Raw genomic sequence first — 10,288 nt, 5'->3', positions numbered from 1 at the left:
CAGGAAAACATGTAATGACACACACTGGCACACTCCCACCAACAGCTGCTCCTAAGAGTGCACCAGTGTGTGTGTGTGTGTGTGTGTGTGTGAGAGAGAGAAGTCCTAAGTCTTTTCTTGGTCTATGTTCTTTCATTTCTGTCTCCACTCGTCTTAATTTCTATTTTCATATACTTAAAAAATTTGTCTTCTCTTCTTCTCTGTCACCTCTTTGAGGAGGTGAGATGTGTAGAAACCAGTGGTGGAGCAAGTACTCGGATACTTTTACATGAGTAAAGTAGTTACTTTTACTTAATCAAGATTTTCAACCCAAGACTTTTACTTGTAATGGAGCTTTTGTACATTGCGATATTGCCGCTATTACTGTAAGATCACAATGAACAAATGCTCAATTCCACATAAAAGCATGTAATTATTATCAAACCATCAGATTCAATTCATGCTGATAACTGGCCCATGTCAGTGTTATACTTTTATGTAAATGGTAAATTTACTTTTATCCAAAGCGCTTTACACTACACACTACGCTCATTCACCCATTCACACACACATTCATACTGGTGGCTGAGGCTATCCTAAACGGTGCCACCTGCCACCATTGGGCCAGTGGCCGACCGCTCTACCAGCTGAGCCGCAGTATTATAGAATTATTTATACTGATGTATTAAGGTGCAAGTAGCCTCTAACTTGTGTAGTTTTTCAAGGTAAAGCTAATTATAGCTATTTTATACATATGGTGGATGTTTTAATGTATAACAATGCATCATGATGTCTAACATCATTGGATATTTATACGTTTTTTTCCCTAAAGTAAAGCTAATGAATTGATTTAGTGGAGTAGAAGTATAAAGTGTAGTACTGTACAAGTATCTCAAAATATGTAGAGAGAGAATATGAGGAAGAGTGTGTGTTCATGTGCATGTGTGTGCATGTGTGTGCATGTGTGTGTCTGATTTTTATGCAATTTTCACACTTTTGCCCTTAAACCTTTATGAAATTTAGAAATGTATTTTTCGAAAAGTTTAAAAGCAAAGGAGTAATGTGTGGCAATATGGAAAAATCCTACTTTAGTGAATTGATTTTCTGCTTCTTTACACTTGTAGTGAGATTGTATTAATAAAACATTTGTTCAGCTGATAAATGATGATGCATTGTCATTAATTAACTTCTCAGTGTTACATCAAGCCGTGAATTGAAAAGAGTCTTCTACATTGTTTGTGCTTTGCTCCTTAATACTTCTTCCACCACTGTGAAATGCTTCATATTGATTTAGACATGCAAACCAAACACGTTGTGTTTCTTTATGGCTGCATCATTTCATCAGAGATTATAATCACTTCACACACTTCCTAAAAGTTGAGCTTGATATACACTCTTAGTTGCCTGTTTATTCAGTACGCCTGAGCCAAAATGAATGCAGTCTAACAAAAGTTTGGGGCATGTAGAAGAGTTCCTCTACTGTACTGTTTAATAACATTTCATTTCATTAAAAAAAACAAACCCAAAGTGATATTTACATTACCAGTGTTTTTGCATGGCTTGAAACTGAGATGTTGACTTGATGTTGAAATGTGTTCAACATGCATCAATAAATCTACAGTGTTGAAGACATTACACAGATTTTTGTCCAATGTGAGTTTTGAACCAGAGTTTAATGTGGGTGTTTTCCTTCGTATGCTTCTTAATTCACAGTATTATATATAGTATATTCTGCATATATGAGTCACTGGTAGAACCAGTTTTAATGTTGTGGGAGTTCCCTGAGTTGATACTTATTGTCCCTGGGATTCAGAGAGTATGTGGAACATGTCTGTAACTGGTGTGAGTGTCTTGTGGCCTGCTGTGGTTGTGGGTTGGCCAGAAAACAGATGCAGCCTGCCATTCATGCATTAAGAGCTGTGGCTGATTCAAGTGTCAGATATGATGAAGTGGCTGACTGTGCTGCCAGTTTCAGCTTGCCATGGCTGGCTAACTGTGCGGCTGACTGAGTGTGCAGCATCACTCGCTCTTTACACGCACACTAAATGAATAGTTGAGGCCAACTCCTGCAGACAGGCCAGTTTAGCAAGACTTCAAGGAAGGACTTTCTCAACTTGGATTAAAATAGATGCTCTGTAAAAACACAGGATTATCTTCATTTTAAAATGCATAACTGATAAACTGACTGATAAATACAGCTGATTGCATGTTTACAAAGATCTGTTTCAGTCGTGGTCACTTGATATTAAAACACAACCGGATTAGTTGATGTTCAGCAGCTTTTTAATGAGTCAGCGGCTGTAGCAGGATGGCGGGGGCAGACACAATGGCTGTGAAGGAGTTTTTAGAAAATGAGCTGCTGTCTATGTGGCACAGCGTCCAAGCAGGCCACCCACCAGGAGACAGGGTCTGAGGAATGCTTTTTACTGGATTGCTTGTCTCGTCGCCCCCCCCCCCCCCCCCCCCCCCCCCCCCCCCCCCTCCTCCTCTTCCTCAGATCTACAGTGTTTGTGTGTGTGTGGGCATGTGTCAAAGGTGCCATTACATACATTACCTGGAAGAGAGGAGTGTGTGTGTGTGTGTGTGTGTGTGTATGTTTCTGTTTGCATGGACATGGGTTTACCACATTCACTTTGACCAATAGTGTTGTGGTTTTGACTGGATTTCCTTCTTTTTTTTCTATATTCAGCTCGCTGCTCCAAGGAGAGACTGCACAGAAGCACTGTTTATTACAGTTAAAACTCAAACAAGTTGTTGATGGACAGAAAAACATGTGGCAACAAGTCACAATATAAACTTTTCTAAAAAATTTTGCAGTGGTCAGAAGAATTCAGGATAACAATATTATTGTGATATCTATAGAAACATTTAAATTGATAACATTTTTTATAATGCTATTATTCAAACTCATCTTAATACTTGTTTTTGGCAAATTAATGACACTCTAAAAACTGGTATAGGGAGGTGGAGCGAGAGTCTGTATCTATAACTGTGCAAAAGTGTACAAAAACAACAATTGCCTGTAAAAAATAGTGAAAATTAAACCAGAAAAACAAAAGGGAGGGAGGAAGTCAAAGCAAGAGTTTTAAGAAATTAAAATTATTTAAGAGGCACTGAATTATTTGCACATTATAATCTCATGTGTATTATTACCTTGATATAGGTGTTTTATTTCTTAAATATAAAAATTAACTATTGATTATTTAAAGAGGAACTCCACTAATGCATATTTGAAGGTTTATATGTGGTTCTATTATGTGGAATAATTGCCTCAAGTGATGCTACATTTGCTGCGACCAGCACCACACATTGCATTGTGGGTAGTCTCCAGGTTTTTAACAAGGGAGAATAATGCATGGAATAAAAATAAAATGTTTTAAAATAGTGGAAAATGCCACTATTTTCCAGAGTCAAAAGTGATGTCATCAAAGTGGTTGTTTTGTCTGATCAACAGTCTGAAACTGAAAATTATTCAGTTTACAATCAAATAAAGAGAAGGAGCAATTCATTGGAATTGCACGTCTAGAACCAGGATATGTTAATACTGTTCATGGTTCAAGGTGGGTTCGCCTCACGCTATTTTTTAAGCAGAAGAAAAAGGAAAGACCTGTGAATGTTCCACCTCACTTGTTTGTTTGTTTTATAAAGAGATAAAGACTTGACACACCTGCAGGTGATCACCTGCTGCAGGGACTCAAACTAGAAAAAACAAAACCACATTTCCCTTCACATGATACACAGTCTCAGCTGCCAGTTTATTAGGTCAACAAGTTCAAACTAATGCAGTCTCATTTAGTGTACATTTTTTCAAAAGTATGTCGGGGAATTCTTCATGGCTTCATAAAACCTCAGACCTATAAACCTCACAACCCACTGGCAGGTTGGTCAGCCTTTTTTTTGTTTTCTTTTTTTAAAATATACATATACCAAAATTACAGCATTTATTATTGCAGAAAATCAGAAATTCTTGTGGGATTTTCAACTTTCCAACAGTCTTTGAAGGAATCATGTGTACTGAATGCATCCATCAGGAAAAATAACCAAATCTAGGATTCAATTGACTCAAAATCCCTTAATTCTAACTAACTCATCAAAGATAAACCATGTGCATCATTATTAGGGCCACGGGGCAATTGCACCGAGCACTATTGTTATACTGTGTATTTTTTTTTCTTCCTCTTCCGGACACAATTTCGTCCTGCTACTTGGTTTGATCGGGATCGGTGTGCTATTACTTTTCACTGTGGAATACGAATTTTTCGCAATGTAAAATTTTGCATCTAAGTGAATGGGACGGCCGAAAAAAAATGAGCGAAAAATAACAATAATTGGAGATTTTCAAACGTCTACTTCTCCGGCATAATTTCACCTAGAGACTTCATTTAAACTTTAAACACTAGACACACATCTTGTGTATTGGTGTATTAATCCATGTTTCGATAGGTCATATATTTTTTTATCAATCACTGCTCAATGACCATGATCATTTTTGGAGAAATTCTGAGATTATAATGTGTGTGTATTGCATGGATTGTTCGTGTCAGAGGTTGTGACATCATCAATCAGAGTGTAGAGGGAGAGAAAAAATTGTCAAAAAATAAATTTGAAAACTGCGCTCCAGGCCGCAAATTCCACTCTACAGAAATAATTTATAGATAGAAATGTAGGAAAATGTGTCTTCTCACTCACAATCCTCTGGTAAAGCTGTCAGAGTTATAGTTTGGTCGTAGGACGCACAGAAGCGCCACCAACACGCACCAACTGCCCCATTGACTCCCATATTAAAAACGCGATAAGATTTCTGTAGAAAAGCAGTTTTTCAGATCGCTCTTACAAAGCTATTTCTTCATTTTTCTTCACAAAAAACATATTTAGCTGTTCAGGAAGAACTCAGGACACTCAAAGTGAAGTCGGATCAATGATAGGTATTATAGTTTTGCCAAAAATGCTTTCTGTTCGAGGCCAGAAATTCCAGTCTGTCCACCTCTGGCTGCTGTCACTGTGCCGGAACATTCTACAGCTGCAGTCGATTCCGTTGATTTCTCTGCTCTGATTGGTCGACCCCAAAGCCTTTCATCCTTTCATCCATCTCTCACAGAAAGAGAGAACCACACACACAAACACACACACACAGGTAACTTTATGTGATTACAGTTACATACACAAACATGCATGCATAAGCGTGCACTCTCCTCCAGATACACATGTTTCACACACACACACACACACACACACACACACACACACACAGGTAACTTTATGTGATTACAGTTACACACAAACATTTTGAGGTTAAAGGGCATAGATTGCTGTATAAATAAATATAAATACTTGAAAAGGAATAATTGTTGTAGCTGTGCTTCTTGTATATAATATAGTATCATAACATTACTAGTATTAATTGTTTGAAATCTCTGGAGAATCTCATCTCATAGTGTACACACACTGGCAGTAGTCCCCGAGGCCCTTTCAGAATTCAGAGGAAATTTTCTAGTTATTTCTTTGCTCCTCAGCGCAACTGTTATGTGATTGATGACTCAGCTGAGACCAACAGTCACCTGACAAAGATGCAGTGGAACTTAGATTGAACATCTGGCTGTTTACACAGAGCAGAGAGGAGAGGGCTAGGTGGGTTTAAAGTAGAGACTGTAAAATGTAAATAGTTCAACATATGCGGCTCCTTTTTTATTCCATTATTTTCTTGTTTTTGTAAAATAGATTCCATAGAGGTGCTGCTTATATATTGTAGTGAAAAATGAGGCCACAGAGAGAAAAAAATGTTTTAAAAAACTGCCTGGAGTTCAGATGGTTTTAGTATTTCATTTTCATATGTATGAAAATTGAAGAGATAAATATGAAAATCACATTCAAATCTTTCCTCAGATATAAAAAAGATCAACTGTGAAAGAAGCTTCCTAGTTGCTGAACAAACTTATTTTCTTAATGGAAGAATTGAGTACTAATCAACTTAAACACACCAGTATGGAGATGTTTTTGTGCCAAAATTAAAGAAAATAACATCTGATTTATACATTTTTGGTAGCTTCTTGCGCGGTGATCTACTGTTAGTGACCTTATCAACAGGAAAAGGGAAAAGTTAGACTGGAGGACATTCCTGTGTAATACAGTGGATTTGCTTGTACAGATCATAATTGACATTTAGTTTATACTTGTGTGTAAAATATGTCCTTTTTATGATTTTTTCTGTGTTAAAGAGCAGTTATCCCCTTTACTTTTTATTATTTTATTTCCTTCCTCACTCTCTCTTATTGCTCAGGTCTTGTTTGATGTTTGATTGTGATATTGTTGGTATTAAGATGCAACAAAAGTACATCCATAACAAATGTGGTTGAGTGAAAAAGGCAAGTAAAAAAAAACAAAAACAACAATCATTATCAATGTACATCTCTGTGTGTATCTGCACACTGAACACCGTAAGTTCTCGAACACAAGAGGGCGCTTTACTTCTAGTTTCAGTTTTATCATGCAGCAGAGTGAGAGAGACACACTGGCAAAGAGCTGGCAGAGTTTCATGCACAACATTTAAAAGGAGACGCCCTATATCCACAATATCCACCTGTACACATATGACAATGGCAGTCACCGTATCTTGTGGTTGGCAAAAGTGTTTGTAGACTTATCTAACCTGCAACATGTCAAACAACGTGCAGGCTGTGTCCATATTTGCAGTTATCAGCAGAGCGACAGGCCACAGGGTGTGTGACAGTGAGGGTGACATGCTCTGATGCAGTTCAAAGAACCTGGCTGACTTAGTCTGCTGCAGGACGTTACAGCAGACCCCCCATATACTGGACCAGTGTCAACACGCCGCAGCGCCCCGCTGGTGTGTGTGTTTAATGTGTGAGTGCAGCAGGGGAGTGTAGGGGTTAAACTGTGTGCACGGAGAGAGAGAGGGTGTAGCCAGATTGACTGGTGATGACAGATACAGGGTGGGGACCAAAAAGTGTCACCTAAGGTCTGATGTTAACTGTCTTACAGTTATAACTAGAGCGGTCTTATCAGATTGTCTTACAGTCCCTCCTATCTGATGCACGGAAGGCAGAATTTATTTACAGTATCAGTTTACTCAGTTATTTTAAGGTTGCTCTGCACACTTAGAGTTTAATCACGCAAAACACAATGCAGGAGTTATATGTCTGTAGCAGGCAAATGGGCACAAAAAGAAAGTAAAGCATTCAACTAAGTTTATCAGAGGTTTACATTATATTTCTTATTAATACATTTTTTCTCAAAAGATCACACAAATAGCAATATTTATTTTTCTTTTCTTTATTTACACAGAAATATGTGTGTGAAATACCACAAGGTATGATTTCCTTTGGAAAACTTTCAATTTAATCTTTAAATATACTGTAGAAAGGAGGTAGTGATGTAGTCATGAATCTGACTTTACACTATAGTAAATCCTACATTAATATGAGAAGAAATTGTTATTATAACTGTCATTGTATTTGTTTGATTCTCAAAATACAACAACAGCAGAATGTTTTGACTCCTTTAAAATAGTCTTACAACCACTTTTACTCCTTTGCCTTCCCCTGCAATGATTCCTGACAAGTTTTGCATGTTACTTTGATATGCATGAATGTCTGTACAAATTTTTATGTTTACATATTTCTGTGTATGTGTACACTTTGCATTTATGCATGTATTTCTGATTCTTTTTGCTCAACTATGCTTGTTCTAAAGCTGAAACCTGGTTTGTTTTTTGTTGTTTTTATAACATCAAACTGCAGCAGGGTTGTGTAATATTGTATTACTGCAATATGAAGTATAGTAGTTTCCTCTACTGTAACAGAGACGTAGTACAGTACAAAAATTTGGCAGTATGCAAAAATTAAGAAATAGATTGCAGGTGGCGATGTGATAAAATTAAAAACGTGGATAAATGCTTACAAACAGAGTTGCATTGTATTAGTGATCTGTATTTTTTTTTGTGATAAGCATTGGCTGAATTCTGACGGAGTGTGTAATTTAATGTTTAGCACTTTTAATGTACTGGTAGGGCCGGGCGATAATTTAAAATTATAATTTGTTGTATTGCAATGAAATTGTACAGTGATGAAACGTTTCTTATGCCCATACTATATCCTGACTTACTTCACAAAGACATTTTAATTATTTTTTTTTATGGCATACTATACTATGATATTTTTTCTTAGAATATGTATGGTAGTATGTAACATTTTAATGATATTGTTATACCAACAGCCAATGTTTACAAAACAATTTTTATGACCATTTCTGTGACTATATCCACGACATTTCTTTTTTATAAACATTGTTATAACATGCAATACTATGACTGTACTCTGGACTCCTGGTTATACTGAAGCTTCTACAGGTGCACCACTGAGAATATCCTTACTGGCTGCATCGATGCCTGTTATGGCAGTTGCACCGCCCTCAACTGTCAACACGACACAAGGCTGTGAAAACTGCTCAGCGCATCAGCAGGGACGGAGCAGCCGTCAGTGGAGGATCTCTGCACCCTCGGGTGTCCCAGGAAGACCAACAGGATGATCAGCGACACCCATCAGAAGCTGTCAATGCTTCTTATCTCTGCGTTCTGTCACTTTACCTTTCAACACTCACACTACTTTATTCAAATTCCATTATAAGTCTGTTATAACAATAATTTGTTGAATCAATGACGGAAAAACACCAGATTATGGGATGTCCAAAAAACGAAGAAAAGTCATTCTATAGCATGTGGATTTTTGTCAAAAATGGTAAAAATTTCAAATGCCTAAAAATGCTAAAATGGTTTTAAAATTGCCTACTGATAGATATTATTGTATAATCTATTCAAAAATGACAGAAAACAAAATTAAAGAAAGAAAAAGTCTTACTATAGCATGTCGATTTTTGTCAAAAAAGGTCAAATTTTAAAATTGTTCTGTTACAGTCTGTTGATACATATTAAAGTATAATCTGTTCAAAAATGACAGAAAAACACCATATTATGGGATGTCCAAAAAATGAAAAACGTCATACTATAGCAAGTCGATTTTTGTCAAAAATGGTCAAATTTAAAATGCCTTAAACTGCATCAAATCGGTCAATTATAGTCTGTTGATACTGAGATACTAGGTTGTCCAAAAAAAATGGCACTATAGCATGTCGATTTTTGACAAAAAAGGTTGAATTTTAAAATGCCTAAAAATGGTTTTATAATAGTCTGCTGATAGATATGATAGTATTATCTGTTAAAAAAATGTTTATTAAATGCAAGTTGAAGTGTGTCAGTTAAAAACTCTAATTGGTAAGAGGTCTCAAATTGTTTGGAAACTGCCTTAAAATTCAATTTAATAACCTTAGAATTCCTGCATACACCCTGCTACACAGTTTATGTTGCACAAATTTTGCATTTTTTATCCAAGCCTCCAAATGCATACGTTTCATATCTTTTGGAGCCTTTAACATTCTTTAAGCTGGTTGTGACTCTGATAGTGTTGCACTAACAGGATTATTAAGACATTTCAGTCGTCTGCAAAGTACTAAAGAGATTTTCTTACCTGACCTATTTTTCAATTTTTTTTCTGTTTGGATTCTTGCAAGAGGAGATGAAAGAATCCACCAGGAAAATGAATAATGCATCTATCTGCTTCCGCTATTTGCTGAGCCAAGTCCCTGCTGTGTCTTCTGAAAACAACAGCTAGAGACAGTGAAGTAAAAATAGATGGTAAGCGAGATATCAAATGATTTCACATTTATTTTCACGACTATCAAGCATCTTAAAGGCTCCTAAAGATATGTCAGTTGAGATATACGATACAAACATGAAGACCCTCTCCATACATTTAACCCTCCTGTTATATTTGTTTCTCAGGAACAGCAATAATGTTCATGAGTCAATTTGACCCGGGGCATTTTTAATTATCCAAAACCGTCAGAAACTAAAAATTCCTAATAAACATTATTTATATTTCATTAATAACTCCTTTGCTAACCATTTCAATCAATATTTAGTGCAATTGTGTTCTTTACCTCTCACAGATCATGGTTCAATGAGGATAATTCACTCATTTTTCATTGAAAAAAATGCATGTTAAAACTTTTTTTTATGTACTTTGGAAAGACCTACATATAAAATACAATGGATTTGCATGACATTGATATTTTTAAATTTTACATAAAAACATTTTTTTTTCATAAAAAGTATTTTTTTATTATATAATTTTTATTTTTAAACTTCAATTTGACCCACAACATAGTAGGAGGGTTAAAGACCTCATCCCTACTTTAACTTTTAACTGTTTACGTCGTCGTTTTTCAAAACAGATTT

Source organism: Centropristis striata, chromosome 1 (genome assembly GCF_030273125.1).
Source record: "Centropristis striata isolate RG_2023a ecotype Rhode Island chromosome 1, C.striata_1.0, whole genome shotgun sequence".
Classification (NCBI taxonomy): domain Eukaryota; kingdom Metazoa; phylum Chordata; class Actinopteri; order Perciformes; family Serranidae; genus Centropristis; species Centropristis striata.
Note: the sequence above shows the minus strand (reverse complement) of the source record.